This window comes from Tupaia chinensis, unplaced genomic scaffold (genome assembly GCF_000334495.1).
Source record: "Tupaia chinensis unplaced genomic scaffold, TupChi_1.0 Scaffold140874_1, whole genome shotgun sequence".
NCBI classification, from domain to species: Eukaryota; Metazoa; Chordata; class Mammalia; order Scandentia; family Tupaiidae; genus Tupaia; species Tupaia belangeri.
Genome location: NW_006200742.1, coordinates 849768 through 859681, shown reverse-complemented (window position 1 = coordinate 859681; position 9914 = coordinate 849768). Strand labels below are relative to the sequence as shown.

General features: G+C 34.6%; 1 pseudogene; it reads left to right on the top strand.

The window, feature by feature from the left end:
• LOC102487927 (proteasome subunit alpha type-1-like) overlaps positions 1-9914 on the top strand; it is an 82294-nt pseudogene that overhangs the window by 56408 nt on the left and 15972 nt on the right.

The window sequence follows — 9914 nt, the reverse complement described above, 5'->3', positions numbered from 1 at the left end:
TGGTAGTACGTGTTAGATATGAGTACTCCACGTTATCGAGTCATTTGTGTTTAAAAACACACAAGAGATACAATGATTATTCCCATTTCTGGTGATAAAACAGATAACAAAATATTAAGTAGCCTATTCAAGGTCACACACACACACACACACACACACACACACACACTCACAAAGAAGTGGTAGAGGTATAATTTGAACTCAAGTAGTCTGCCTCCAAAGTTTCTAGTTATATCACTGTATAGTACTGCCTTTTAAGATTCCATCCACCTAAAATGCAGAACTAAGATTTAAAATTAAGAATTAGAGATGGCAATAAATTTTCCTGGCAGCTCTACAGGAATAGGGATTTCATGGTCCACTAATCACATTGGATCTGGAAAAGGGTCCCACTCACAGTACATGTATTCATTTCCTATGGCTAAAGCACTAAATTAGCCCAAACTTGGGAGTTTTAAAAACATATGTATTTATTCTTGTATAATTTGGAGGACACAAGTCTGAAATCAAGGTATTGGCAGGACCACGCTCTCTCAAAGTGCTAGAGGAGAATCTTTTCTTGACTCTTTTCCATTTTCTGTTGGTTCTACGTAGTCTTCAGCTATTTCAGCATACCTCCCATATCTGCCTTTATCTTCACATGGCATTCTTTCCTGGGTCTCCTCTGTGTCTAAGTTATCTTTCCTTCTCCTCCTTATAAGGACACAAGTTGGTCTAATCTCTAGTTCCTTAATTAATTATACCACACACAAAGTCTCTCTTTGCAAATAAAGTCATCTTCATAATTTGTGGGGAGTCAGGTCTCAGACCTATCTTTTTTGAGGTTGCTAATCAACCCACTTTTACTATTTCATTTTTCTGTAACATAATACCAGAGACTAGGTAATTTATAATAAAAAAAAAATGATCTGGCATGGGTCTTCTTGCTGTGTCATCCCATAAAGAAAGACAGTAGACTGCGATGGCAGGTTGGAAAGAGAGAGATGAAAGGGGCTGCACCTGTATTTATAATAAATTCGTTCCTATGATAACAATATTAATTGCCACTTGTCTCTCAACTCTGTTAGACTGCAGATTAAGTTTCCAAAATATGAACTATGGGGAACAATTCAAACCATTGTACTACTACTATACATGTCCTTAGATATGGACAAATGAGAACTTCCCAGGTTTAGCCACTTCCTGGACAATTGGAAGATTGTTTTTATTTAACATAAAACAAAAATAAGTATTGGTTAAACCACTCAGAATAATTTTCAAAGAAAACTCAGCTGAAAACAAAAAAACATTCAAGTCTAAATAGTTATTAAAAAATAGTGTCATTACATATTAAAACATTAAATTGGTTTTGTATTAAGATTTATAGGAAGCGTTCTAAAATGAAATGGTCCTAAGTTTTGTTTTAAGGAAAATACGAAAAGGGGAGTGGTAAGATGTTGCTTTGTAAAAGTCATTTTTAGTTTAACAAATAACCCCTTTCTTCCCAGAAGCTACATTTGAATAAGAAATTAGGATGACAAAAAATCTAGAAGTAATAGCCCTATACTCACAGAAAAGACCCTGTAAAATCTTTTGGAGTTGATATAAAATACTTAGACAAAGGCAGACGGCAGTAGTGGCTCACAAAATTGTTCACTACTTTGGAATATAAGCAGATGAAATCAGGTAGTTACCACAACCACAGAAGTTATCTCTTCATGCAATAAATTATTTTCAGTACCATTCGTAAGAAGAATTAGATATACTAGGATCCTCTGAAAGGATAGCCATCAGAGATATGTGATGTATATATGTATGTATGTGGAGAGCTCCAAGTGAGAGTCTTTGTTTCTATTGGACACGCCGATACAGTGTCCTAAGCTTTTCACTTTCTGAACTTGCAGTCATGTGTGAGGGAGCTGGGCAGTTTAGCGGGTCATAAAAAATGAGGACAAACTCTCTGTAAGGTAAGCTTTAGTTATAAAGCTTTATGCAGCATAAGGCTTAGAGGTAGCAACCTGTTGCTTTAGTATATATCCCAATCTAAATGGAATGATCTCATATACACACTGAAAAAATAATCTAGTATATACACAGAAAAAAAGACTCAAAAAAGAGAATTAAGGCAGGTCCTCAAGAAGTGACTAATGCTTCTGGACTCCATAAAAGTATATTTAACAAAATTTCCAGTTATCACACTGTATTCTGAATATGAGGCTAAAATAATCTACCTTTGTTTTTGCCAGGCACATGTGTGTGCATGGCCAAGATCCCAGAATGAGAGTGGAGGAAAAGTGATTGTGCTATTGGCCATCCCCCCAGGGGGTGATTTCTCACTTTCTGTCTTTCTGGTGAGCACATGGGCCCTATAGCAAAACAAAACAAAGCAAACAGAAAGAAAGAAAACCTCTCCAAAAAAATAAATAAATAAAATTTAAATCTACAATTGTTTTATGGAGGACTGATTAAGAGGTTTAGTTAACACATGTCACTTTAAATAAGGGTAAAATTAAGAAAGAATAGTATAAGAATTATGCAAACATATAAAAATAACAAAAAATACAAAAACTAACACGGTTTGAAAAGATAGATGAAAGATTCAGGTCACAGAAAAGCACAGTCAAAAGAACAAGAAGAAAAAATATACTAGTTTTATAACAAAGTATACACTATACAAAGAAATTACTAAAATGATGAAATCAAAAATGTAATATTTAAACAAAGTTAAAAAGAAACAAGTGTGGATATAGGGATTTAAGCGTGGAGTGATTAGTTAGTATATTAGAGAATACTTCACCCAGAGACCAGTCTGTTTGCAGGAGGAACTATATGCTGCTTTAAATATTTAAATTCAGGGATTTACAGAAACAATCAGATACATAATTGAGTTGACAAGTATTTTGTCATTAAACAACTTTATAGATATTTGTGTGAAATTGCATAATTTGGGAAATTTATGTTATAATTGGCTGATGATGATTGGGTTTCCAATGTATTCTGTTATGAATAATTATTCAGTCAGTGAGACTGGTTCTGATGAAGTGAGGTATCTTATGAGGCTATCAGGATCATATGATGAGTCAGTGTTTATTAATTAGAACCATATGCATTCACCTGTATAATAACTCTCCTGCAAGAGCATACTGAATGGATGTCCTGTGTTCTCAACTGGACACGTGTTCCTTACCAATGCCCAAGCCTTGCTAGTAAAATCACAGCTCAAACATAGATTAAGGACTCTTGATTATTTGAAAGCATAATAGAAACACAATGTTATTCATTTAGCTCAGGTCATTAAATTAAAAAAAAAAACCAGTTGCATACTTTTAGACATTGGCTATTCTATTCCAAGGACCCTAATACCTTGGTTGACAGTAAATGTTCATTATCTTCTGAAGTTAAAAGAAATTTATTAATACAGTATTTATCATTTTTAAAAAGTAATAGATCTGTTCTATGTTATAATATTTTCAAATAGTCTGCTCAATAATAGGCTGGAACTTTACTAATCCATATATTAACTGTACATTAGAACATAAGTTTGAAAATATCAGTACTATCTCTGCTTTGCATGGCATTTAGTCAGTAACTTAAAACAGTTTGTTTTACCTCAGAAAGTCAAATATGATCAAAATGATTCATTCTTATTCTCTTTTTAAAAGTAATTATATATTTTTAATATTTACTTGAAAGGGATTTTATAATTTTTCTCCTTTTAAAAGAGCCTTACATGGGTACCATGAACCTCTTGAAAAGTTAGTGCCCTAATGATTCACTGTTGCTTATGTAGAAGACTAATCTAAATTAAGTGACTAGCCACTAAAAGTAATTTGCTTTATGCCCATGGAAGTACAACAATCTCGTTCACAATGTTTACTTGTTTTCCTTATTTTTCAAGCCATAACCACTTTTAACATTTGTTTCTTTTCTCAATCCTATCTTAGTGATATTTATGTCAGTTTTCATCCACTTATCTATAGCTTATAGTAAATACATTTCAAGCATTTCCTTATCTCTAGAATGAGATATATGCAACATTTCACTATAGTGATTCTTGCAATTGGAAAGGATCGTAACTTTTCATTTTTTTCCTAGTGGATTACGGTCCTTTGAAGTCTGGATATTCTCTCTATTCTGAAGATGCAAACTAAATTCAAAGTATTAGAAACTCACTCTCCATCACAAATCCTGCAATATTCAATAGGGTATTGTATTAATAAGGTCAAAATAAGTGGAAAGATTTAAGGATATTATTTTAATATATCTGCAACCTGATTTGTAATAATATCAGTGAAAATTCCTGCAATAGTAATTGTGCTACCTTCCTAGCTAGCAAGGACAGGAAAACTTTCTTTAAAATGTTTTATTTGTATTTAATGCATAAGCCATTTTTGACCTACTTCTTAAAATTCATGTATGTCAACTAATTTATTTTTGTTTTTTTAATTAAAATATTTTTCTTAGAAAAAGAGCCTTATCCTTTTGATATTTCTGATTATGTTTTTAATTTTAAAAATTTTGGCATTATTTCATTCACCTCTTTTTTCCTTGGACAAGGCATAAGTTTAGTAAAGCAGAAAGAGTTTAGGAGTGAAACAGAAGGAGGTAGAAGAAATTATAGATTATTTTAGAATAATTCTGCAACAGTTTTTGCAATGACCTACTTTCTATTCCTTTGTACTTTTGTATTTTTAAGCTACTGGGAAATAAGTAATTATAGATGGACCAATGCAAATTGGAAATTAGAAATTATTTCAGTAACATTTTAATTTCTACCAGATGTCTGGGTTGGCTTGAAAACTACGTAGCCAATGAACTTCAGTACATAGAAAAAGGCATTTCAACAACCAGACCTAGTTTCTGTTTGCTTGTTTACAAGCCAGGGGGTTCATGTACTCATCAAACAAATACAAAAAGAGGGAGGGAGTAAGCTCCCCACCCCACTCCTGGGACATGGTCATGCGTCAATCACCTCTCCTGCATTTCTCCATTCCATCAGAATTTTGGGCACGCACACAAATGTGCCCAACATGTTTTTTTGTTTTGTTTCATAAGTTTTGTTTTGTTTTGTTTTTGCCATAGGGTGCATGCATGCTCCAGAGAGAAACAGAGAGAAAGTGAGAAGGAAAGTGAGAAATCATCCTTGAGGAGAGATGGCCATGCCACAATCCCTTCTCCTCCACTTTCCTCTTGGGATTTGGGGCATGCATTCACACATGCCCAGCATGATTTACAAGTGGCCAGGTCTGGTACTTAAACCACAGTCAGCTCTGTGGATGTCCAGAACCTTAATCACTGCTACTGCCTACCCATCTTCAGCCCTCGTTCCCCAACCCCCACAGTTTTTTTAAGTTGTCAGGGGCTGGAATTTTCTCTGTGCAGTCAGCCACGTGAGATCTCGTAATATTGGGCTGTGAAACTGACATAGATCTAGTTTTTAATAAAAGCTTTATCACTTTGCAGCTCTAAGATCTTCAGTATATTAATTAACCACAGTAAAGATCAGTTTTTTTTTCTTTTTTTTAAATCAATACATCCAAGGTAGTGTTGTCATTCTGTAGGCTTTGAATAAGATAATAAGAAAATTGGGGTGGTTAAGGCGCTGGACACTCCCATATGACCAAACACGGTTTGAGTCCCAGACCTGGTGGCTTGCTTTCTCACTTTCTCTCTCCTCTTTCTCTCTTTAGTCAAATAAATAAAAGGGGGGGGGATAAATTAAAAAAAAATAAGTAGCTTTTAAAAATAATAAAACATTACTTGCATATTAGTTGACACATATTTAATATTGATGCAACTAACATTCCCTTCAATCTGTGATTATTTTAAAAGTATATATACGGATATGCACCAGAGTGATAGAGAGGGATAGAAGGAGAGAGGCACCCCAATAGGGTCTTCACGCTGTGACCCACCCCTAGTGTCAGATGGCCTGGCTCCCAAGCACAAGCATGCTCATGCACACCAGTGTGCTCAGGAGATTCCAGGACACAAGCTTGGGATCTTCTCATTTGGGTTCAGTTGAATCTCCATTGTGCTGCCACCTGGCTCCTTGGTCTTTGACTTTTATCCCATTTTTTTTTGTCTAATTCAAGTTTTTGCTCTACCAATTACACTCATTCTCTGCTTTATTTTTAATCATCTGTCCTCCTGGCACTGTTTTCAATCAGTGTATATATCACATATAACATAAATTGGCTATGTACTATGTATATCACATATATCTCTATGACTTTCTCACCTGAAAATAACATAATTATTATAATTCTTCATTTCCTTCCAACTACCTTTTCCCTCTTTTCAGCCTACCTCTTGGAAAGAAAATAACACATGTGCAAACACCGACACTCATAAACATAGGGTAAATGTAAAAATAATTAAAGTGAAGAATTTTAGATTATTAAATATATAATAACTACTATGTGTATGTATATATACACACACACACAAAATCATCCCAAATTCTTCATTTTTACTATGTTTACATTTTAAAGCCTCAATTGTTTTTTGATTTCCAATCACTCCTCAATCTCTACTGCTCAATCCAACTTTTTCTTCAACCTCTATGATAAAACATTTCTAACAAGGCCAACAATGTATCTTTTTTTAAGAATTATTTTTTATTTAACTTTGTTTATTTAAGTTTGACCAGAGAGGGGGGGGAGAGAGAGAGAGAGAGAAAGCAAGTCATCTGGTACAGGACTTGAACTGTGGTTGGTCACGTGGGAGTCCAGTGCCCTTAACCACTATGCCTCCTTGCTGGCCCCATGTATCTTAACTGTCAAATATGGTCTTTCTCATAGACTCTCTCTCTGCTGTGATGTTTGTTATCTTGGATCATCACTCATCTCTCAAAAACTTGTGGTTTGGAGTATCGGCAGTAGTTGTTTCAGTATCAGCAGTTAGTTGTCTTTCTCTTCTACCAGTGAGATAAAAATTAGATTATCAACTATTCTATCTACTCACCTGCCTGTGAAGTAAAAGTAAGAGATCTCTTATTTTTCTCTATCTATAGCATCTCTGTTAATTTTCAGGCTCAGATAGCCAAATGTCTTCCATAAAAGATTGATTATACATACCAAAAGAAGCACAAAATGACATTTATATTCATGCCTTTCATGTCTGTTCATGTGTCTGTATTTTCTATTTCAGCTATTACAGAACATCTATTCATAAAATTAAATCAAATAACGAATACTCTCAGCTCTATTCTCAGGGTATGACTTATCTTAATAAATTTTAACTTAATTTTTCCCTGTTTAGTCCAAACTCTCTCATCTCTCACATGAATATTATATGCTAACTGATTTTTGTGTTTCTTTTTATAATCTGTAGCTTGTCTCCACAGAGCAACCAAAGCGGTTCCTATGAAATGAGATCAATCCATATTACCTCCAGGCTTAGAGTCACCTGTGTTTTTCTCATATGGAATAGAAAGTCCTAAAAGACATGGAATTGTTTTCCACTGGTTACCTGTGATCTAGTTTTCTATAGCTCTTTCCTCCATTGACTTCTCCCTAACTTGCAAGGTGTTCTCAAGGCTTAGAGTTTAAATCTGTAGTTCATTTTTCTTTCTTACTTACTTTTTTCCTTTTTATGTTTTTGTTTTGTTTTGGAAGAGGTTTTTCTATAGGGCGCGAGCGCTCACCAGAAAGAGAGACAGAGAGATAGAAAACGAGAATTCACCCCCCCACACACCTTCCCTTCCCGGGGGGGATGGCCACGCCATGATCCCTTTTCCATTCTCCTCTCGGGATCTTGGGCACGCACACACACACAGCCCGTCTTGAGTTTAAGCCACCAGGTCCGAGACTCAAACTGCGGTGGACTACATGGGAGTCCAGCGACATAGCCTTTACGCCAACTTCTGGTCCCTGTAGTTCATTATTCAATGGAGTCCCATATCTTATTTACTGATTGGTAGAAGTTTTCATATATTCCGTGTGAAGTTTTTTGACAGTTACATATTTAAATCTCTTGCCCTCTGCATCTAGCAGCACCCATCCCACAGCAGTGGTCTGTAGGGGCGGTGTCTGACAGAAGTGCGTGCTCTGCGCATCGTCTGGCCCTGCAGTGAGCAGTCAAAACGTGGCCACCACAGCTGAGAAACTGAACTTGTAAATGTAGTTCATGTGTCCATCGTTCAATTTGTCAAGCTTTACCTTTGTATTTGGTGCCTTTGTGTCTTCCTTAAGAAATCTTTTTCTTATGATATATTTTGATACCAAAGAGGTATCGTTTTTGCCTTTCACTTAAAGATTCAAACCGGAATGGATTTTGTGAATGTTGTACCATCAGTACCAGATTTCTTTTTTCTTTTTCCCAAGAGCATGTCAAGGTAGTAAGTAGTTTATTGAAATAATAATTGTTATTCCCCCAGTCTATTGAACAGTGCTACCTTTACCATCAATTACTAATCTATTTGTGCATACATCCGGTTTTAGATTGTCAATTATTTTTATTTGTCTATTTGTTTATTCTTGTCTATGCTTAATCTATATTAGTATCATATGACTTACCCAGTGGCTTTATAAAAATTATTGATATCCTGTTGAAAAACTGCTCCTACTTTATTCTATTTCTCCAAGAGTGTCTTAACTCTTATTTATTGGCATTTTTGAGCAAAATTCCTAAAGAGCTTATCAAGCTCAGCAAATATATCTGCTCTGATTTTTCTTGGTTCTATCTTTAATGTAGAGATGAATTTGAAGGAAAGTGGTATCTTTATAATGGTTAGACTTCCAATCTATGTATACTAAATCTTTCTTGATTTATGTAATTTTTAATTTTAGTCTGAAATTTAGCTTGATAGCTTTCTATGTATAGATCCAGCTGGCAATTTTAAATTTTAGATCTCAATTATCAATTTAAATCTATAACTCTTAGTGGGTGTATCAGTTTCCTAGGAATGCTATGCCAAATTATCACACACTGGATAGTTTAAAGCAATGTAAATTTATCCTATCAGAATTTTGGAGATTGGAAGTCCAAAATCAAGATGCTGGTAGGGTTATATGGGAGATCTAGGGAAGAATCCCCAGTGTGTTTTTCAAATCACCAGGTCCAGGACTTGAGCCACACAGTCAGCTATGTAGGATTCAGTCACCTTACCCACCACACCATAGTTGGCCTAATAAACAAAATATTTCCAGACTCTCAAAGTTCCATGTGTCCCTTACAGACACATCCAGACTTCTATTAATCATTCTTTTAACACTTAATGAAAATCAAATAAATTTTACTCTTACTTTAAAATAAAATATTGTAGTGCTTTTTTTAATCACTTTGGAACAGTTTGTGAGATTCACCTATATTGTTACATATGGTTAATAGATTGTTCATTCTTCTTATGATATTTTATTTCATTATATAATATACTCAAATATATTTATGCATTGCTTTGCTGGCGGATCCTTGTAGTATTTTTCATTTTTGAATATTATAAGATATTCTGCTTGTAACATACAAAGTTTTTGGTAAATATATGTTGGAAATTTAGGAATTTGTGTAACTATTAAAGAAATAAAATTGTTGAACCAAGGACTTGTGTGTAGTTTTATTTGATAATATAAATGTTTTTGAAAATGACTTTTATCCATTGGTATTCCTATTGATGGTATGTTAGCTGTTTTAATTTATATGTTTTTTATTTATTTTTTGCCATAAGGTATGTGCCCACCAAAGAGATAGAGAGAAGAGACAGTGACAGGGAAAATGAGAAATCAAATCACCCCCTCTTCCAATCTCCTGCTGGGATTTTGGGTACACATGCAAATGTGCTGGCATGATTTTAAAGCCATCAGGTTTGGGATGATACTGCGGTCAGCCATGTGGGCGTCTAGCACCTTAACCACCATGCCACAAACCAGCCCCCATTTTTTTTTTTTTTTTTTTTTTTTTTTTTTAAAATCGTAATGGTTATTTCCCCCCAAAGC